The 23845-nt window shown below is 38.0% G+C and overlaps 1 protein-coding gene across 8 annotated transcripts in view; it reads right to left on the reverse strand.

Annotated features, from left to right (window-relative positions):
- The window catches only part of SOX6 (SRY-box transcription factor 6), a 368901-nt gene that overhangs the window by 328751 nt on the left and 16305 nt on the right, over positions 1-23845 (reverse strand). The gene's annotated exons all lie outside the window — the stretch shown is intronic.

Consider the following 23845-nt stretch of genomic DNA (forward strand, 5'->3'; position numbering starts at 1 on the left):
AGAGATTTCCCAAGTCCTTCCCATGCACAAATATATTCATTTCTATATGTTTTGGCCTTCAAAACTGTGAATCAGAAAGCAGGATCAGACCAGAAATAACTGCAGTCTGCTTTTCACAGAAACACAGTTTTCTTGTTATGCCTTGCTATAGTTATCTATCTTGTAATGTTATTCTTGTCACATCCTAAAAATCTGCATCACTTTTTTTTTTTCCACTTTGGGATGAATTCAGCCTTCAGCTGCAGACCAGGAGTCCCCACAGAAGCCACAGTGGTTGCACACTGATGTACCAGGAAAAACAGAACTTGCACTTCCAGCTAATCATCTCCTACGTATTAACAGACTTTCTTTGTAATATAATACACACAGTTTATGTCATGATTTAAGAATTAAAAACTAATCACATGTAAAATTGGGCCATTCAAGAAATAACTGCCAAGTAAGTTTGAATTAGAGCTGGATATGAACCATTTGATGCTTGCACTTGCACCAGTGAACCGGAAAAGCTCAGTAAGCCAGCAAGGCTTAGGTAGAGAAGCTGACACTCCAGCAGAGTCCACAATCCCCTCTCCTTTAAACAATTAAAACAATCCTGCCATTTAATGGCAAGGAGCAGGGAAGGAGGAAAAAAGAAATGAAGGACAAGGAAATAAATCCTTAACAGTATAACCCGCAAGAATAATTTTTTTCAGGGTCTGGTCAAAAATTATTCCATACTGTTTAATTCTGAAAGCAAGTTGCTCCCTGTCCTTGTTCCTCCTAATAATTAATTAGAATACAAAATTATGTGAGACAAAATTACACCTTCACTAAACCTTAAGGAAAAGAAAACCAGAAGTTTGCAAGTAAAAAAAATATATTTATTCTATTCTAATATGTGTTTCTCAATTTCCTGTGTACTTATTAGCAAGCACTTTCATCACTGTCTGGCAGAAAAACGTCTCTACTGAACAAACAATGCTGTTTTTCACTGAACTCAGTGGTGATATTTTCCTGGAATTTAGAACTGCAAGTCAGTCACATGACAAATTAATTTAAAATATCATCAATTGATCCATATATGATCAGGTTACAGCCAGACATATTAGTCTTAGCAAATTATTGTGTTGCTCATATTCTGGCATCAGCAGCCTTTATTTTTCTAGCTACTTGGCTGCCAGTTAAAATGAAATTTTCATTGGTTCTTTTGATGAACAGCAGATATAAAAGCTGAACTATATCATCTATGACAGGCCAACTGCTTTTGGGGCTATTATTTTAGTTAACAGACAGTATAACTTCAAATTATAAAACATGTTTATACACATATATTTACATTCACAGCTAGCCAGATGCACACAGAATATTCCTGAACTGAGAGATATTCAAGAAAAATGAGAACATAACTGTTTACCTTTCTTCAACTTTTAAAATCCTACAAGAATATATAAATTTGGGGGTGAGGGTAGAGGTGTCAAAAGGGCAATTGTCCCTTTTTTTTTTCCCTCCTTTTTATTAACAAAAATTTTGCCATACTGATACACTTTTGGCCAGACTGCTGCATGCAAAATTCCCCTTTGGCTTTCAGATACTGTTTCTAATACAGAACAAATATGACAGGATGAAAAGAAGTCTGCTCCTGTGAAACAGTGGAAGACAATGTAGAGAAAACAGGGACATGGGGAATCCTGAATATGCAAAAGGAAAAGATATCCAAGTCTTTCAAGGAATAGAAAGCTGAAATCAAATTATACATAACTTAACCAAACTACAGCAGCTATTTAAGGGTACTTAAAATGAAACTGCTCTTAAAGTAGTTACTAATTTTGTAAGACTCCATCTTGAGATGACCCTGATTTTTCTAAAGATGGTGCCAAAAACTGGTTCAACAGAGTCTCAAGTTCAACTCTAAAAACAAAAGCACACGCAGCTGCTTTTGCATTGAAAATGTTGACATTTCATGCTTGTGAGCTGCTGGAAATATCCTGAACAAATTCCTTGAACTTTAAAGCTAGGTAATAGGTATAAGGAACAATCAACCACTATCAAATGAATTCAAGCAACTTTAACAGAGCTTTAAAGCAAGAAAAATGTAAAATTTTCTTATAAAAGGAGGGGGAAAAAAACATATAACAGACACTAAAAATAAACTGGGTTATGTAATAAGCTTAAGAAATAACAACACATAGTAGCATATTTGGCCTGCTTTAGGCCCACAGCAAAAAGTTTTCATCCTCTAAAAAATGAATGGAAATTCACACATTCAGGCAGAGATAACATCTATTCTATATATCTTTTCACAGATGCAGATATAGGGAATACAGTATCTAAATATCTGTTTAATTATGGAGGAGAGAGCAAAGGGTACTTAACAAATCGGAGAGATCGAAATCTTATTGAGAGACCCTGTTCTTAGTGGAAATCTGGAGTAGCCAGATGCTGCTGCATAAATGGATTAGCTGTTTGTGTATGCTGCAAGTTGGGGATGGTCTGGCAGAGTAACAGGGCTGGTAGGGCCACAGCCCTGATGAGAGCCCATCGCTGAGGACCTGCAGCTTTGGTAGCTAGCAAAGCCATAGAGCTCCTGCACAGGCTGCAAGAGACATTGAGACACACCACAGTCCATCCTTCGGTCCTGTTCTTGCCAGGAATGCCATGGAAATTCATTTGTACAGCTCCTGGCAAGACTACTCTTATTTGCAAAGCAAATCTGTACCAGCATTGCTGCTGGGAAGAGATGGAATTATGTGCAGGTGAAGAATTTGACTTTCCATCCTAAATTGCACTCAACTGTGACTTGTGCCAGTGAGGTGCCTGAATGAATTGCTCACCAAACCAAGCTTAGACAGCAAGTCAGTCACCTCCCCGCTACGCAACAGATGAGAGTTACCCACACATGTGGAAGATGCACCAGAACTCCAAGTTAATACTTCCACAAGGCACCTCTGCTTCTGTCTAGCGTTACCTAAAGCTGTGCCACAACTGTCTTTTAATGCCTAATTTGAAAGACAACTGAAATCTCCTTAATTCACACAGCACATCATGAGCAGTCAAATAACCAGGAAAAAATGTATTTTCACAGTAAAATACCACTAATATCAAGCCAGATGATATCTGAAATCAAAGCACTGATGCTTAATCTTTCAGTGCCAATAAAATGAAAGATACAATTGCTGATAGTAGTCAAACACAGAAATGCTTTGTTTTCAGACTTAAAGTATGCAAGACTTCTCTTGCAAGTAGAACTTGTGAATATTGCCACATAAAAACTGCAAGTAGAACACTTGTGAATTATGAAGGTCCTTCCTTTTTAAACAAATTTAGAAAATGTAATCATCCTTCACAGGTGAGATATTCTGTTTATTCTATGGAGAATCATTTCAGTCTAAATTAAACTCTTCAAATGGTTTTGATGATTGCAATAAGGACACAACAGGGAAAAGATCTGGGAAGAGAATAACACGTGTTAGATGAATGGCTGACAGAAATATTTCTAGTATATAAAAACCACTGGTGTTTTTTTAACCAAATAACAGTATTATTTTTTCAAAGCAGAAAAACTAATCCTGCTTATCTATCCTAAATAAAAATGCCAATTTGCACTCTTCTCTTGAATGATCTTCAAATTGTAGTAAGCATATGAACAGAAAATTAAACATATAGGTCTTTTCAGCATTCAAAAAATCCCACCAGTGGTACAAAGATACCTTCCAGATACCAGTGTCAGAAAACCCTGCCTATTTAACATGAAAAAATGAAGCCTTTTTGGGCGTCTTGACCTTAAGTAACCAGACACAGGGCAGAGTGAAAATGGTTTGTTTGCTAACAATCTAAGACCTAAGTCCTGCTACAGATTGCTTGGAATTTATGCAATTCAGAACCTAAATCAGATTTTGATATGACAAGTAGTGACAAAAAGCAAAGAAAGATGTTAAAAACACAATATATGGCATTCTCTGTTTATTCTGACCCTAACCTCAAACCTCACAGACAGACAAAACAGAACCAAATAGATACCCAAAAAAACTTGTGGAAAGAATTGTTTCATATATTCCTCTCTTCCAGGCTGCCTCTACACTCATACTTGTTTAACACTGTGATTAAGAACAGTACTGCCAGCAGACACGGAAAATTCTAATATGAAGTCACAAAACTACAGCGTTACTGAAACACAGGTGCAAAACATCCTACTACATATTTGAGGGCTTTCTTGTAGTGTATGACATGCTTGCCAGTTCATGACTTTAGTTATCTCAACAGCAAATGTTTTTATAAGAGAAATCTCAAAAGAATAACCAGGAATACTGAAATCCAAGTGGCTTAAAAGCTGTGTGAGACATCCTATAATCTGTCTTTTCAACCCATATAACTTGATCACCCTGCTGCTAGCACTCTTATTTCTAAGGAATGCTCAGTGATCCTTTACACATTGCTCAAGGTGAGCTGTAGCAAGGCTCTGGTTGTCAAATGCCAACTGCAAGAATCATTTGTCCTCCTTAAGGACATTTGCCTTCTGTAGCAATGTACCTCCTGGAGGCTTCTTGTACACACCAAGCAGCCAACAAATGGACTCAAGAAGAAGGAGAAGACCAAGAGAGGCTCATTTCACCTCCCTGGAAAATGTTTCCATGGAGACTTTTCACAAAAGCCAATGCAACTCTAGACTGCACCATTTGCACTTTTAGCCTCGTCTGTCATGAAAAGGTCTCACAGAAACCAAACTGTTCCTGCTATTGGAAGCACACTGACAGAGATCAGATCCAGGCACACATGGTTCCTGCACGGCCATGCTCAGTCTGCTGCTGGTCCCAAGAACTTTGCCAGGTTTGTGGACAAGATTTGAGGTGTAATGTAGAGCACAGTCCCTGCCATCTTCACTGCAGGAGGATAATGGGGAATGCAAGATATGAGCCTGCTGGCAGACTCAGAGCAGGAGAGCTGAGATGCACCTTAGGCTTAGACCCTTAAGAGAAGGAACTGAGGAAAAGGACCTGGGGTGCTGCTCTTGCTAGTGAGTCACTTTGGGATGTGGAGATTTTGGAAGATAAGGAGTCCACCCTCCAGAAGGGTCACAGGTCTAAAGTTACCATTGTACATAATGAGGCAATAAGAAGATTATTACATGCCCTCATAATCAAGGACTTGCTCCAAAGCCTGTTTAAGTCAATAGGAATCTTTCTATTGACTTCAAAGGGGCTTTTGATCAAGCCCTGCCTACTTAGTAGGATACCTCTCCCCCTAAGTCATAACTTAGCACTTGCCATCAGGAGGGACTCAGACTGACAGGCTCGTGGTGCAACACAAAGGTGCTGCTCGGAGGACACTTTCATTTGAAGACATTTGACCCCCTTCTGTAACTTCAGTCAATTGCTGATCTTCAGTACCTGGGACATTTACTGAGTAAGAGAAAAAAAAATCATTGACTTGAGGGAAAGTAGCACTGAAAGACCTCCTGTGCTCACGGGGTCTAATTTTTCTTGATGTATGTACAGCCACAAGAATATTGCCACAGAATGTACACACACATTTCTTAATCCAAACAAAAGAAACAGAGGAATCACCAAGTTCCCACCAATACACATAATACATTATTTACATCCTTCCCTGACCATTAGGCAGTATCACATAATAATCATTTATACAGTTCCATATTTCTACATACACATTAATTCTGAAAATGCATACTGTGTGGCCACACTGTAACTTGTCACTGACAGACGTTGTGGAAATCCCCCTTATTTCATGGATCATTGATCCAATGTGTAAATCCTTCTTAGCTTGCAAGTCATTGACCAGATAAACCATAAGGGGAAAGAGCCTTTCTGGTCTGTCGAGCAAATTCAGCAGTAGCACACGTACTTCTAACCCACATGTGAAAACCTCTTTGAAATTAGGGTCCTGATCCTGCAAATCCTTATCCCATTACCTAGAAGTCATTCCAATGAAGCCCTGATACATTTATCATGCACCTCTAGAAAAAGAACGCTGCACTACTCAGGTTAAAGGTTTGTATCCAAAATCAAGACCTAAATACAATCAGAAAAATAAGGTCTAGAATAAATCAGCCCTTCAAGGTTTTCCACTCAAAGTAAATAAATGCTGTGGACTTCATGAAACAGGGGGAAAAAGTAATTTTTTAAATTAAAAAGTGGGAAAATTGCACTATATATACTGACTTTTTTAATTTATGTACTCTTGTAACTTTCAAAAGAGCTAATTGGACTTTCTCACAATCTTTGATACTATTAAAAATCACAGATTTTAAGCCAATTCTGCAGATTTACAGCTATAATTCAGCAGCTGAATGGCTTTGAAAACATATCTGCTAGTAACACGGACAATGCTCTTACAATAATATTTTGCCTTTAAAGCAGTTTCTTAGATAACCTATATTTTTCTTAATTTCAGTTCTGAGGCAAATACAAATTCAAAGTACAGAAACACAAATGTTGTTTTCTGTAGTGCTGGCACACTGCTATTTTCCAGATCACCCTAACATGAGGTAACTATTATCAATTGTGAAAGCACAACAGGTGGGTCACATGGAAGGTCACATTAGTTTTGTTCACAGGGCCAAACAGAAGGTTTTCATTATCCTTAATAAAAACAGAAGCAAGTAATAAAATATATCATTGCAATAACATATCTCTCCATTCATATGCAATAACCTCATACATTAGATCCTACCATTTAAAAATACTGTTGTTGGCTCCAGCAGCATGATTATTTTTGTGGTTGCTACTTAGAAAAATAATATTATAAATCATAGTTTGAGTTGAAAATTTCCACACTGTTCTTTTGAATTGCTTTTTGAAATGTTTTTCTGGACAAAACTCCTCAAAAGCATGAGCTTGCTTAGAAATATTAAGTACTCTAAGTGGTCAATAAGGCAGCAAAGATTTTTAGTAATTCCTGTCATTAGTGTAATAGCAAATCATGGTTTCTAGAAGCAGTCAGGCACTTTGTTTAAATCCTGATGGTAAGTTATAGTAGAGTCATAACTCAGGCATGGTGTAAAAAAGTTAGAACAAGTTAGATCTTTTCACAAGAATCTTCAGGACAAATGGATTGACCAGCTCTGCTCTGCTCATGGCACACATTGAAGAACACAAACACATCAGTGAACCAGCATGGACAGCAAAGGTTTACAGCTCAAAGGCAGGGTAACATATTGCTGCACCTACTGAAAACCTACTTCATTTTTGTCACTTAGGTATCTCACGGGGATATCATCCATCTTAAGAATATTTCAGTACAAATTCTAGAAGGTCTGCATTTAAAACATCATTTAGTCGCATTTAGCATCTGTATCAGAGAAAATGGTTTATGTTTTCTGCTTATATATACATTTTTAACTTAAATTTCACTTTTATTTCTTTTCAAGTAATGCCTATATATCTCTAGGCTGAACAAAATCAGTACACTGGCTTTTTTCTCCTGCTTTTTCCTAATTTGACAATTCTCTGATGCCTTCTTTTGCTGCTGTGCATCCCCACCTCATGATGAATGTAACTGGATATTACATAGAATTGAAACCAAAAAATACCAAATAATTTGTATTTGCCTAAAACATTACTTCCCAAAATAACATGGGATATAGGCATCAGTGTTAACAGTCCAGTGCCTCCCCACTGATACTGCAGCAACAAAGAGACAGCCTGCCCCTGAAAGCAGCAACTCGTTATCAGAGAGCAACATGTGTTATTGGAAACAGCAAATGTATGGAACAATGTATGGATATCTGCACACGCAAAACACCCCTGGGAGAATGACTTTAGAGTCTGCTTCCAAAAAAACGAGCTGCTTATCAGTCTGCCACCCAACTGCACAAAGCTCATCCTGGGGCATGTTGTGTCTGCGGAGCGCGCGGCATTCCGGCGGCGCGGGGCCTCCCTCCCCGCAGCCCCCCAGTCCCACCAGTTGGAGAACAATGCCTTTCTTTTCAGAGCCACACCTGCTGCCACTTCTGACCAACTATTCCGTCACGTGCTTCCTTAAGAGGTTTTCAAAAATCTTTCTCACGATTCGAAAATACGGAGCCGCAACTTCACGCTATTTCACGCCTTTCCTCCTCCCCCATCGCAGCTTGATGTGCTAATATTAAAAATCCTAGAACATAAATCAGTAAGGATATTTCCATGTTGGGTGAGGCAAGGGTGCAGAGCATCTCAAGCATTTTAGGTCAGGGGAAATAGTCTCCTCAGTTACCATCTAACTCATACAGACACACACTGTGTGGTATTCTCCAGCTTACAGGCTATGCCAAAACCTTTATCTTTTAAAAGTAGTGGCAGGTAAATAATTTAGACACGGAAAAAGTGCATCTTGAAAGCATAGTTTGTCCAAACAGAATGTGTTTTATTATCTTTCTGCTTAAGCTGAAAATTCCAATGAGTTATTGGAATTATTCCAATCAATTTAGATAGCCAAATTTGTATTTCATTTTTTGCCTACATTTCTGTGTGCAATGTACTGAAAGCAGTTTTCAAAAAGAAATATAATTCAAAATATTAAAAAAAAAACTCCTCTGATTTTATCTCTGAATTTTAGAAAAAATTAGTACTTTCTGAAAGATTATCTAAAGCCAAAACTGATTAAGTGGTAAAAAGAGTTTCTACCTCCTGTATCCTAGGAAATTGTGAAGCTAAAGGAAACTAATCTAAAACTTGCTATGTAGCAGACTTTATTTAACAAAATCTTACTGTAAAAAATAAAAATATTGGAGGAAAATTGTCAATGTCAATAACCTGTTTTATATGATTTACAAAAAGCCAGTAATTTCTGGACAGTATTTTGACAGATTTACAATATATACAGTTCAGCTATTCCTACATCTTTCATTGTATTGGCACACTAAATTGAACATTCAACTTAATCAGGGCTCATATCAAAGCTATGTAAGTGTTACAGATAAAATGGGGACCAGTTTATAATCAGGGATGGTTCTACATGGACATGGAGCACTCCTCTGGGAATCCATGAGTGACCAGCTTTGTCACAAGTGCATAGCAAATTAAAGATTCTGCTACGGTAAGACTGACACCCACAGGAGCCATTTCTAAAATGTAACTGTTAAGGCAGCTGAAACAGGAGCACCTAAAGCAAGATTCCCAATCCTAAATTCATATTGTAGCCCCCAAGTCAAAGGTGGCCAGATTTTGGAGGCTCTTGGCAAGCATCTCTGACTCCAGCAGCAGGCAACTTTCAGAAGTCTATCACACCTACACTTTGAAGTGTTGGAGTGAATCAGAACTCTAACTTTAGACGTTCCTACTGAAAACATAGTCCCAGTGTTCACGGGATCATGCATTTGCTCAAAGTTGGGCTTGAGCTTGGAGGTTTTTTCTGACCTTACTGATTCTACGATTTCAGTAAGACTTCCCTAACCAGAATTTGCAGCATATGATTGGTTTTCCCCCTCTGAGCCCTTCCCTGAACAATACATATCATGGCACCATCCAGCAATACATTTCTGCCACCATCCCAACATCCCCTAATTTCATACAGGAGTTTACACCTTCTCGTATTTACCATGTTTCTGATCTGACACTAATTGGCTTTTTTGGCTTAGTTTTAAATCAAGCTATCATCTAACAAGCATAGCTTGCTCCTTCCTTCCTTCCTTCCTTCCTTCCTTCCTTCCTTCCTTCCTTCCTTCCTTCCTTCCTTCCTTCCTTCCTTCCTTCCTTCCTTCCTTCCTTCCTTCCTTCCCCGCCACTTCCTTCCGCCACTTCCTTCCGCCACTTCCTTCCGCCACTTCCTTCCGCCACTTCCTTCTCCGGATCAGACAAATGTGCATGCACCCATGCAGATATTTCTGATGTATATATACCCCTTTATAGGGAGAAAGGCAAGCTCCCTCCAAAAATATATGAAAACAGATGACAGGCACCTGTTGCATTCAGTCCTTCTGTAGCATATAAGATACAGACTGAAGTGCTTCTCTACTGCTCCTATTTGCCCACATCACACTGAAAGCTACAGGCATGAATGGTTAGTTTCAGAAATAAACATTATTTTTCATCTAACAAAGGGAACTGGCAGTTTAGACTAAAATTTCCAAAAGATCATGAAAGTCTGGAAGAAAGCCAATGCATTCCACCCTCCAAAATTGCAAAGCCCTTCTAACAAATGTATCCTCCTCCCTCTCACTTAAGCGTTGTTCTTAGGTCTCCAATATGTTTCTTCAAAAGCAGTGAAAGTATATGCTAACACAACAACTTTGTCCAGCTGGAAAAGCCATCTATGAGACCAAATCAGCAGCTTAACCTTTTAATTTTCTTGTTTGATTAACATGTAGTGTCTACAACCTTGATAGCAGTCATGTGCTATTAATTAATTTCCCTAATTCAGGTAGCATTTCCATCGACTTGAGGAAATTTCAGACTTTGGTCAGTAAAAGAAATTATGTTACATCCTGTGGATGATGAAAAAAGGAAAGGAAAAACCTTTGTACCTACCGAATTGAGCTGTTGTGATTTCAAATCAGTTGTTCTGCACGTACGGATATAATGACAGGAAAAAAAGTAATTATAATTAGGTGTCTATTTTGATTTTTCTCTTCATAGTATCCGTACTGAATGTCATTTGATTTTAACAAACTCTAAAGTCATTTCAGGCAGGCACTGTATATCCTTGCTGCTACCAGTCTACTTGAAGTCTCTAGTTTATTTCTACAAAATTTTCATATGCAAGCATTTAAGCATTTTTATTACTTTAAAAAAAAAAAGAATACTTAGACAGTAAGTTGATAATCTAGAAAGATAAAACAGAACTGATCTGAGGAATGCATTAACTGTTTTCGAGGGATGCAAATAGAGAAAAAAGAAAGAAAAAGAGGGAGGGGGAAGAAAATAAAGACAGAAAACCAGAAATTGCTGGAGGTAAGATCAGTTAACAATCTGATTTTCAACTGGAGCTACACTACAATTGAAGCCCCCAAAAAAGTCTTATGTGACTTAAATGGGACTCCATCATGTGCCTGAGACAGTAACTATAAGTAGGACATTCATTAGGATTGAATTCTTCATTTTCAACAGATGTCTTCTGAAATTAAATTTCTACAACTAAGATGCCCAGTTTTCTACTCTTGTTTGCCTGGAATTTTACACTAACTTCATTGGCAGCAAAATAAAGCTACTGTCACACTACATCATTACCAAGAAACTGATAAATCAGATAAAATTATAATTCTTATCAGGGAATATTCACACCATGTCAGATATCTTGTGCAAATGCCTAAAAAAGGAGCTGAGGCTTACCATACAGTCACCAACATTCCCAGAATCATAAAAGCAACATGAATAAGACGTTCCTTTCTCTACTCTGCATAAAAGGGCTTGAAGTTACACAAACTCTCCATACTACACAGAGAACATTTTCATTTGGAGGACAACAAAGTTTCTCCAGGAGAAAAAAAAGAAGATATCTCAGGTTAAATGAATGGAATATTTTTACAAGAAGAAAATCCAGCCCATGAACAGAGTTTAGGAGGTGTCTAGAAATTGCACTTTGAAAGAAGTTAGACTTGGCAGTTTCACTAAGTTTTTAAATGCAGATTTTCATCACAGGATGTTCTGATTAATACTGAAGATTCATCACTGGAGAAAAAAGTTCGGTAAAGGAAATTAATTCAATACTGATTAAACGGATTCTGATAATAAAACCATCAACACAAGGAATGCTTTCCCAGACATAGCAGTAAAAGTCTAAGAAGTCTGTGGATCATTTAATAATACACTAAAGGTGATTTAAAAATATATACATATATGGGGATTACAATAATGAAAAAACATTTGTATTATTAGCTGTAGAGTGTTTTATTAACTTCCATTTGTTATGGTAGTGCAAATGGGGAAAATATTTGTAATCTGTACCAGACTCTCTGCCAGCTGTGTCCAGAAATGAATCTAAAATTTCAGATCTAGTAGTCCTGAAAGGAGCACTGGAGCTTCCATTTGACACATCTGTATCTCTGCATTCTTCTCAAGACCACAAAACCACCCCACATCAATCCAGGATATCTGTAAATAATCCATCTTTATGTAGAAATGAAAATTAAAATTAAGACTGTAATATTACCTTCACATCAAGGTCCATTTTCAATGCCACCACCTTTATAAGTGGGCGCCATTCACACAGAACTCTTTCTGAATCACAGCTTCAGAAATTGTGTCATTTATTTAAAAGAATCTGAATATGGCAAGATGTAAACTTATTCCCTATTTCCCCACTGTGTTTGTTCAACTTAAAGATGTTGCTTCTGTTCCCTACCGTAATCCCTCCTGAAAATATATAATATCACAATATTTCTAATCTATGAGAGACCTCCAGGGTAGTAATAGTACATCTTACAGCGCTGGACTCGCATTTGTTGAAAGGTAAAAGTATTTCCAGTATAATTTTTCTTCCTACCCCACCTTCAGTATGATATCACCTTCATTTATTCTTTCAGACCAAGCCAACCACTTCCTAAATGTTTCACCTCATTTTCTTTTCCAGGCAGTTCCCAAGAGTCCCTGGCATTGAAGGAGGTGTGAAACAACACTGAGGACTCAGACTGAACATCTCAGCAGCTGGATGTTCACTGTCTGCTGACCTCAAAGTAAGGAAGAATCTACCTCAAGCTTCCCAGGTGGACAAACAGTTTTATGTTAGAAATACTGAGCAGAAAATTTAAATAATTGTTTTCTAGTTCACGTCCTGGATTCTGCTCTCTTTACCAAACACAGGTTATCTGACAGACAAGTTTCCCTCTCCATTTTTCCAGTCCATTCTAACAAAGAAAATAAAGTTAGCAGAGTGAGTGTTTTTTCACTCTCCTTGACTGAATGCTGTCTATGCCAGTCCCAGAGAAAAAGCAGTTGGAGTAACCCTAACCTACTTTTCTCTACTACTTTTGCACATGGGCACCAATTAAAATATTGAATCTGTGAGTTAAACAGGAGGTGTCTCATTCAACATCAATGACAACCCCAGACCACACATAGCCTGAAAGTTAAAATGCATCTCTTTAAAAGAAAATTAGTTTTTAATATCAGCAAGCGTGTTAATTGTGGTAAAATGAACAATACTGAAATGGTTTGAAGACAGAATTAAATTTAATGAAATTCACAAACAAACCCCTTTTAGAAAGTAACAACAGTTTTTTGAACATTAAAGAGAAACTCATTATATCAAGACAACTCCAATGTAAAAGGCAGACCGACTTCAATCACTGCATATCTGCATGTTAATGAACTTGCTGTGTGCAGCAGGGACTGAACAGAGTAAGTAATGGGAAGACTGTCTTAAAGCACACAGTACACTTTAAAAAAAAACACGCCACCTTTAATCAATGAAACACCTTTTCATTCGTACCTTAATAGCAACTGAAATGATTTCAAACGTAACACAAAGGGAAGATGATACTTGGTAAAGGTTTCTTTAAGACATAACATTTCTTGCACATTCTTTCAGCATTCACATGCTGTCAGCATCACTGTGGCAAAGACTTTCAAGTTTCAGCAGACAGATACCGCCTAGTACAAAGTCTTTGTCATAATAATTTCATTGCAGCCCCCTGATCAAACATCTAGACAAATCTGAGACTGAAAAGTGAGAGCTAACCAGTGACCTTTGATTAGAACCACAAGCACCAGTTTTAATAAAATGCCTCATTCATTGCCTTCCACTGCCAACAAGGAAGGTGTGTTTGAGCCTGAAAAATGTAGTCAATATACCATTTACGCCCATATAATGATTCCTATTATTCACAGTTAGAATTTGTGACTGTAGCAAGTGAAACATAGACATCTTAAAATAGCTAAATGAAAACACACTGACAACATTCTACCTTTAAAATATATTCAGGAGCCTGTCTCTGCCTTTCTGTTGCCTGCTGCTGGCTTTCATGTCTTGCTGGTTGTATTGTAATAGGCTTGGCTTTTTTCCCCCCACAAGCCCTCATTTACACAATGTTTGGTTTGTTACAATTTCTCAAAAATCTATGACTGTTGGCAAAGTCCAGTTTTAAGGGGCCTTTAAATTTGTACTTCACTTAAGAAACAGTGCCCCATTCAAATATAAGTTTATAAAGCTGCCTTTTTGTATATTGTACATGAATATTTATATATTAAATTTTGAAAATTCAACTTGTTTTTGGAGCTGAACTTCCTATCTAACTTTGAGGGCAGTTTGTAAAAAGGCCTAACAAACTTTGCAGTTGTTCAACACATGTTTTTGCTCAAAAGCATCCAAGTTGCTGGTCTATAATACGGAAGTTCAAGGAAATACAATTAAAATCCATTTCACATATTTGTGCCTTAGCATGTCAGGCAAGAGGACAGAAAGGGGGTCTTATCACATTTATTTCCCACTTGAAAAGCGAAAGTCTTAAGAAGGGTAATAAATATTCAAATGACTTTGCACCACTGAGCTTCCATATCAAGCTAATGATCTGTAGTCTGGAGCTCTATAAAAAGAAAGCTTACTGCCTGCCGTCACCTAGAGGTGTTGCTGTAAACACTGTGGGGGGATATTCTCCTCTCAGTGTGTGCGCATGTAACTACACTTAATGCTGTTTTCAAGACAGAATATATTGCTGAGTTGTAAAACAGAGAGACGGGATGAAACGCACGCAGGAAAAGAATGCAAGGACGGGATTAATTGGAAGAAAGTTGCTGGAGATTTAACTGAGCTTCATTCTCTGCCATGCTCTGAAGGAGTGGGTTTGTATTTCAGGCCCTGCTTGCACAGCCACAAACAGGAGAGATGCAGATGTTCAGTCACACACAGGGTGGGAGCTCATGGCTACTTAGCTAAGAGCAAGATGAGTGAACTCCACGGCCTGCCAGAGCCTGCTGCAATCTTGAGTTCACTGTGACAGAACTACTGAGGCCCTAAAGCTGAATGGTCCACTGCATAAGGGAACAGACTCCTTCAAGCAGGAAGAAAACAGGAATAAATGGCAGATTTGTCATGAACGCTGCATCCTCCCTAGAGCGTGGATCAAGCAGACTTGTGGTCCATCAAAAGCCGTGGAGAAAAGGCGTCTCCAAGTACATTAAAGCACCATTTCTAACCATATATGTAAGGGTACATAAAGTCCTATCTTTATTAAAAAATATTGCATAAGGAGAGATGGTCTGCCATTTAAGCATAGGCCTGGAATTGAGCCATATCTTCCAAGTTCAAATTCTGGCTAGAACCCAAACCATCTTGAAACCTTCCTGCTTCAGTTTCCCAACTGGAAAAGTGAGAATAAACATACTTGCCTACGGTATTTCTCTCTCAAGAGTGGAGGAATAATTAAACAAAGGGACTCCTATCTTGTCTATTTGGAAGCTGCAACACCCCTTATCACCTCTGAACAAATGTAAAAGACAGATTGCAATTGTTCATCTTCTCTCTTGCATACTTTCTAACATGCAAGAGAGCTTAATCATGGTTACGTAGATTATTTAGGCTGCTCAGAGAAAAAGAGAGACTGAAAGAAAACTGCATGGAAAAAGCATACAGAATCAAAAGTAAATCTCCTCCAAGGTCCGTATTTACTTTCCTTTGAGTCTTACTCCTATAAAAGCATTAACCTTCTTCTAAACCTGGAGGAAAATGCCTGTCATCAGAAACCCTCAGGTTTCTCTCACCAAAGCCAGCAAATGACAAGTAACCTGGAACTGGATACCAAGGGAGAGTGAAACAGGATTTTTTCTCTCCCAACAGAGTGACATAAGCCAGGTTTTACTGTCTCTGCATTTTGTTCTTATAGATTGCATGGCAAGCCATGCTGGCCCAAAGGCAATAGTGGTGCCTTCTTGTCTAACACATGTTCTAAGCAGTGCTTTGCCAGTTCTTTGGACTTTAAAAATCAGCTGGAAGAGGCAAAGTTCTATTCAGTTATGAAAATAATATATTATCAGATAGCAACTTTTGGCCTATCATGATTCCATCAGGGCTGACCTATTCAGGTTACTCAGCAGGCATTCAGAGTCTAAGGCCTGAATCACCCACAGTTTCTACCATACCATGACACAGAGAAAGGTTCTGTTCAGCCTCAGTAATGAAGGGTGGCATACACAGGCATTCACAGCTTCCTTCCAGGACCTGCCTATAGTATCTCCAGCACTGCTGGCATCTCCAAAAATGGGCCATTTTCCACTGACCTCTTATTTCTGGCAAACAGCTCTGAAACAGTGCTGTGAGAAGGGAAGTGAATCCTGACTTTGTGAACACAGATAAGATGCTCAAAATAATGAGAAGCTAAGACATCTAAGACTTCTGTTGCATCTAAATGACCATTGTGTAAAAAAAAAGGGGGAAAAGGACTCTTGTTGTCCTTCATTTCAATGATAAAAATACCTCCCCACTGATATTTTAATTGTGACTCATGAGGTATGTTTGTCTTCCAAAAGCTACCTTATGAACAGTCCAAGCACACGAGTCCAGTTCATGCACAACAGACATTCAAACACCTTGCAGCTACAGAATCAGGCTCAAGGAATTTGATTCTGTTTACACTCAAAGCCCAAGTGACCCCTGAAAATATAATACAGGTTTAACATCCTAATTCATTATCTATGTACTAAAGCAAAACTGAATGGCTGAGAGGAGAAATTTTATCACCTTCTACTGATACTCCCCTGATTGTATTTATACATTTTAAACATGCAAGGAAAGACAAAGACAACTTCTCAGAGTGTTTTAAGTGCTCTGGAGCCTAACAAAAGCCAGGAAAATCTAGAGCTATCAATCTGAAGCTGCCAAGGGATACTGTCTTACTGTCTATGTGTGTACATCCTATACCTTTAATGACTTGGCAATTCTCTTTCATTCTATAACAAAAAAAAAGCTACTGCTAGACTGACCTAACAGAAGGTCAGATTTCCTAGGGTTTGTTACATGGGTTCTGTACAACAGAACAGATTTTAAAACATCTTTTAGATGTAGAACAGAATTAGCCTTTGTTTCCTCTAGATAATTAAAAAATTGCTTAATGTCCACTCACACCCTAGATATTTTTTCAACTTTTCACTTGCAGATAACCAAATATAATTACTGCTGTAATACAATATAATACTACTGTTTGTTTCTTTCCTAGAACTGCCTGGAATTACATGACTATTGCCACCAAATTGGAGCAAAACAGACTGTTAAGCATTAGCACTAAGTTAAGTGGTAACATGATCTATTTAGTGGCACGCTTATCAAGTCAGTTCTGCTGCTGTTTATTTAAATGGAAATTGAAATATTAGCTGTTCAACAAACTCCAGGCATTCTGGGCAGGAAATTAAGAGGACTCTAGACATTGTTATATGGAGGGAATTTTTGACAAGCCTTCCCTAAACAGTTTCCTATTCTGAAGTACAGTAACATCTCTAATAGTCAAGGGAAAAAAAAAACATAACAAAGCTGGAAGAAGAAAAATGTAGTCGGGGCAGACACAGTGCAGACACATTCACATAATGATGCTTGCCAGGGTAACAGTCCTTACGCTCTGCAATTACAGCCAAAGTGAAAGGATACTCTATCCAAAATCATAAAAGTTAAATGGCTTCCTGATAGCACATCCTGTTGATTAAAAATCTGTTTTAAAACACAGCTTTACATCATAGAGAAATTTACCTACAATCTTATGCTCTTGAGGGCATTAGAACTACTCAACAAATACTTTAGCCACAGTAGCTAATCAGATTTTGTCATGTATCTTTATAATCACTTTAAAAATTCCCTGAAAGACCCAGTTCTCCTATCCACATTTTCTTTTAATATATCTATATATACACTTTAAATGTTGTGATTTGAGATTACAGAGCTAAAGGATAATTTTGTATTCCACTGTTGCCACCTGTCAGCGAGTATTTCCTAAGGGTAGTGCCACTACTCCCAGAGCTTCACACATCCATATAAAGGGCTGAGCTTTCATTCTGAACTATCTGGTTCCGAATGTTCAGCCATAAAGATTTTGATTTGCTGATAAGAGTGTTGCAATGCAGCAAAACCAAAGAAGAAGTCAAGCAATGTTATCTAAATAAACTAAAATCATTATGCCTGATCAAAGCTACCATACAGCCAGTTTTGGTCAATCAGCATAGCACAAATAGCATATTCTACTGCAAGATCAACTTCAGATTTCACCCTGCAAGCTTTCAGTGAACAGAACAATCCCAAAATAAACAAATTACCTGAGAAAGAACTTTGTAATCATACACAAAAATGAAAGAAAGAGAGAAAAAGAGAGAGAGAGAGAAAGAGAGACAGAAAGACCCCACTACAAAGAAAGAGGTACATTCTTTATGTAATTTTTCTCATGCCTGAAAGTATTACATATATAGCAAAAATTGCACTGGTGTCTTCTGTCTTATGACTACACAGCATTGTTCTACTTCTTAGTTGTGGCGATTTTTTGGTTGAGGGTTTTTTTTTCCCCCTGGGAAAGTACTACTCTATTGTACATATTTTCATTTTTAATGGATGATTCACTTGCTTGATACTAAATGGAAGAAATGCCTTAGTAACGTAATCAAAAATATGCAGGCATGTGTTTCCAAAATTAATTTTGATATTTCCTGTCACTGAACTTGCCTCATCAGAGCATAATAGTAATTTTATAGTTGTAGCAGTGCTGATTTCACCACATAAGAATCTACAGGAACATTTGAAGTTGCGCATGTTCAAGATTTTTTTTTGTCCTGAACAGCTACACAGACAGTAAGTTTCAAATTCCTATCATCTTCCCAGTAAGTCACACAGAAACTGGATTCAGAATTTCCAAAGGGCAGCAGTTGAGATTGCAATCTATGCACAGCTACAGCTCCTCTCTTATAAAAAGATGGAAGTTTAAGTGATCACTATTAAGCATTTGCTCACCATTTACACTGCTTTCTTACCATTTAAAATGTGTATCTCAATCCTTTTAAGTAATTAGGCAATCAGTAAAAAAAAAAATAATTTGGGCTATTACAATTATTGTTCAAGGGTTAATTTATATAAGCACTGCAGGGGCTATACTGAACACTTATTTTATAAAAGACCTTTTCCTCCTGTTTCACACAACATTTTTCAGAAAATAACCAGTTGCACAAAAATGTTAACATATGGCAGTATTTTTGGAACTGCTGTAGAAATTAAAGGCAATAAAAATTGCTTTGGACAAGAAAGGACAAATAGGCCAAACCAAATAATTATTCTTGCAGCTTTCTTTAACCACTAACTCCATTTTATATGCAGTTTCCGATCTCTCATATTAAATTTGATCATATATATTTAATTCCATTCTTAAAAATTTCAGTAGACAACTTCAGTGCTAACCTACAACTGCCCTGTCAGAAAATCTTTGATGTCACAGCATAATAGCTCCTGAAAGAACAGCGCTAATACTTAATGTAACATGAAACCAGGGCCCTGCAGTGGGGCTGTCTGCTGTCAGGAACAAACAGTTTCACTGCTGTTCCCCAGAAGTGACAAGATTGAGAACTAACAGGGCAGCACCTCCTCGGTGCTACAGGAGACCTGTGCACCAGAGTCACTGGCAAATCCCACAGAGCAACATTACTAAATAACAAACAAACAAACAAAAAGCCACACTAAATAAAAATGTCCAGCACTGCAGCCATAGATGTTCTCTTCACCTCTTGCAAATACAACTGATGTGAAGATTAATTATTTCTATGCTGCAAATTATAAAACAGGAATCTGGTTTTATGTGGAATTTCTTTACATTTCATGCTTGAAAATAAAGATCCTTGTGCCACCCTACGCATCTTAAATTCTTTTCCGGAATTTATTGTTGTCTTGCTATGATCATTAGATCTCTTTAGGTTTTGAATTGAAATTTTAAGACTAAAAGTATTCCTAGTTGGCCTTCTGAAGAAAACATAAGATACTTTCCTCTGTTGCTAACATAGGTGCTTACAGGTCCACCTATGAACTTATTATCAGATTTTTAACTAATGAAAACCATTGGTCCTATTGTCAGAAAGCACTAGAAAGATCAGATTCCAAAATCTTGAGTGTCCCCTGTTGTGAATGGCACTGAATGTCTCTTGCTCAGCGCCCCTTTCCAGGGAGCTAAAGGGTCCCAGAGGGGGGATGAGATACTCACACAATCAAGTCCCATATGTGTCAGCTTCGTGCTCCGTATTTTTACCTCTTTCAAAACATTTTTAAGATTCACGTGTAACGTTGCTTTAGGTCAAAATGTATTACTATATATGAGAGTACCAGGCTGCCATGGAAATCAGTTCCATTGCTGGATTTATTTTCTCTCTTGGAAAGCTGACTAGCCTATTTTATAAACTAACGATAGCTGTATTTTTAAAGTTTATAAAACCTGGCCTCTGGCTAACTTGTAAACATAGGATATATTATCCTTTTGTTTGTAAGGCTTAATCCTACAACTGTCAAGCTGAATAAACCTCTAGAATAATAGTAAAAATATTAAAAAAATAGTCATCACTAACAGAAAATTGAACTCAGATTGAGATAAAAATGTCAGTGGCATAATTGTTGGCACATTTGGCACTACTCATAGAACTGGGAACACTTTTACCATTTAAATTTCCTTAAAGCATTCTTGGGCTATCTGATTTATAAAGTCATAAGGTGATAAATGCTTTCAAAAGTATCTGTGCTTCACTCTCCTCCTTCAAGGAATCTCTGGTAGTTGGCAAAAAAAAAAAAAAGTCACAGTGGTTTAAGCATGAAGGACCTTACTGGCACTGAATAGGAAATTACATTCTTCTGGTGGATTCAGAGCACATGTCCATACAGCAGCATTAAATTTATCTGCTCATACATTTGCAGCTCTTAGCATTTGCTCCCAGAGCACACTTAAACACACTAACCACGGCGCAGACACTGAGCTGGAGACATTCTTTATACCTTGTAGTGGCAGCAGATTGCACAAGAGCAGAGAAGGGCTCTGTGAGTAAGGTAACACATCAGTAATCACGGTCTGCGGCAGGCGGCATCAAAACAATCGATAACGCCGAGTTCTCCTCCCTGGGCTGCATCAGAGGTGTGTGCTGCTCCTCTCCTAGGAGTGCAACCAGAAGTGCTGTCCCTGCCAGGACTGGCTGTCCCTCACCCAGCCACTGCATGGGCTGACCCGTGGCTCCAGCAGCTCCCTTGGCCGCACTGTGCCATCGCGTTTGAAGCGATCCCACAGCCATTTACTGCACCTCAGCTGAGAGGCAGGAAAGAGCAGCCAAACGTATGATTTCTTCTGTCCCTCCAGCTAGACGTGCAACAACATGCCTGTCTACACTCTAATCTAGGCTATATAAATACTTTTCCTCAGCTATTTTAAAGACAGCATAAAAGGAAAGACAAACAGTCAAGATTTAAGCTAGCACTTAACTGTACCCCTATTCCATCCTGGTGGGAGCAAGCAAAAACTCTTACAGAGACAATGGAAGTCTTTCCCCTCAGAGGTTTGAAAAGATCAAGGTTTGTTCCTGCTTCCTTTTTTCTGTTTTTTTTTTTTTCAAATTCAATTTGTTCAATTGACCCTTTGTGATGCTTGCTCAGGAATTTGGGGAATAATGGACAAATATTTGTTTAAAATTCATATATAATTGAGAGCAATAGAAACCATACAATTACAGGAAACGATTTTCTGGCTTCTGTACCACTACTGAGGTAGGGCCAAGATCATGCTTCTTAACAGAACAGGTGAGAGGAGGAGGAGGAGGAGGAAAACAATTAGAACCATTACCTTACATGGCCAAGACATTTTGAGTCAAGACCAAATATCTGACAGTACTGCCTAGAGATCTCAGCTCAGATAAAGCTCACTACTAATAATTATCTGAAGAATGCTTATTTGGAACAAGTTTAAAAAAATGGTGGTTGGAAGCAGAGAGACCTTGGAAACAGAAAAGTCAATATAAACAAAGATTATTTATTTTCAGAATTTTATATACTAACAGTAGACAGGCATTATTAATTTCTGCAGATAAACAACACAGTTCAAAAAAAGAAGAAATAAAATCTGGGTCAAATGTTGGTCTCCTGATCAAAAATCTTAGCAATTTCACATTAAACATAAGTTGATTATAAAGAACATATTTATTTAGCATCAGTAATTATGTAAAATGAGCCATTCCCTCTGGAGATTATCCATAGGCTTCTAGACAAAACAAGCCCCAGAAGTTTTTAATCCTGACCATGTAGCGGGCTGACCATTAAACAAAGGAGCAGGTCAGTGAGGAAATTCATAAGCCAAAAAAATATATAAACCACCACTAGTGAATAAGGATTCAGCCCTCCAAAGTGCTAAGCACATTGGCCACAATCCAATGAAGTACTTAACTACATGCTGAATTTTAAGTACATACATAGTCTCATTCCCACTGAGATTATTCCTGGGCTTTAAAGCTCACTATGTGCTTGGATAGCTTTTTAAACTAGGACCAGAGCACTTGGTATCTTCGAGGACTTGAACCCTTGAGTGTTAGGAGTTGGACCTGGAAGAGCTCAAGTATATGAGATTTCTACCTGTCTTAGTCAATAATTGAATTTCATTCTAAAGATGTGAATCACACAGAAACTGCAAGTTCAAATTTTGACACCACAAAATAAATAAATACATACATACATACATACTCTCCCCTAGGTCTAGACAAAGAACCAAAACCCATCAACTCCTCTGTCTGAGAAAACACAAATGTTCTGCCCAGTTCAGTTGCATTAAGAATCAATTCTGGGAATAAATGCCAGCTCTCTAATTCGTCATTGCTATTTATTTTAATACGAAAATGGTGAGAAGAGGCAAACTGCTCTTCACACTTTTGATCGTAGTCATTATGTCTCCAGCACCAGACAACAGGCAGCCTGTGGCTGTCAATGGCTTCTGGCAAATAAGAATCTCTTTACCCAGCAATTGCCTTCACCACAACTCTGGAATTCACTACGAGGAGAGGGAGGCCCAAGTGTGACACTGAGTCTGCTTTTGGACAAGCAAAATACCAGAAGAGCAAAATGCAAATAAATTAATTTTACACATCAAACAAATCATGGCTAATATTAAACAGCCTTTTATCTGCATGCAAAAGGGGTTGTTTGTTTAATGTTCTGCTTTTTTTTTTATTTCAGGGCCCTATTCATTGCAAAAGAAAAAAAAACAGCTCTGAAATGAAATATTTTTAAACACAAGTAAAGCCATTTTATTAGAATCTGAACTTTAAAGAAGCTTTGTAAGATCCTGACACGTTAATCAAATGAGTACTTGCACAGAGCAACTTAGAGGGAATAGAACGAACCCCATGCACCTTTATACCAGAAACAAAATTTGAAACAAATTGTGGATGGCTATTTTGTGCAGTGGCTGCTGTGCCTCATTTGGACAACTGTATTACACTGTGGCATAGAAATGAAATAGTGAACATGCATAACCAGTCATAGAGTGATCCTAAAATAATCAGACAGTCGGCTGCCATGATCTAGCAGCTTTAACTAGATGGAACGTTGCTGGGGGGATCCATTTGCTGGTCCCCAGCACTCAGCAAGAAAAAGCATTAATATGCTCTGTGGCATTTTTTTAGGTGCTTAAGAATTCCAACGAAGCCACAGTAATGAATGATCCTGCTAACCCTGGGCACCCTGAGAAGAAACATTGAGGATATACGAATCCTTCTCTGGAAGTTCCAGTGGCTCAGTGTCTTTTGTGATAAAGCATCACATTTCTTGTGGTTTTGGAGTGGCTCCCTGTTTGTTACCTCTGCATCTCAGTTATTGAAACATGGGCCCAGACCAGCCTACCACACACAGCTGGAAGGCTGCAGGCCATGGTCCAGCTCTTCTAAAAGAACTGTCTGCCACAGGAAGTCCAAAAAAACTTATTGCTGAAAGCACAAGAACTGCACTATTTTCCAGAAAGCTGAGAATA

This window comes from Geospiza fortis, unplaced genomic scaffold (assembly GCF_000277835.1).
Source record: "Geospiza fortis unplaced genomic scaffold, GeoFor_1.0 scaffold327, whole genome shotgun sequence".
Classification (NCBI taxonomy): Eukaryota; Metazoa; Chordata; class Aves; order Passeriformes; family Thraupidae; genus Geospiza; species Geospiza fortis.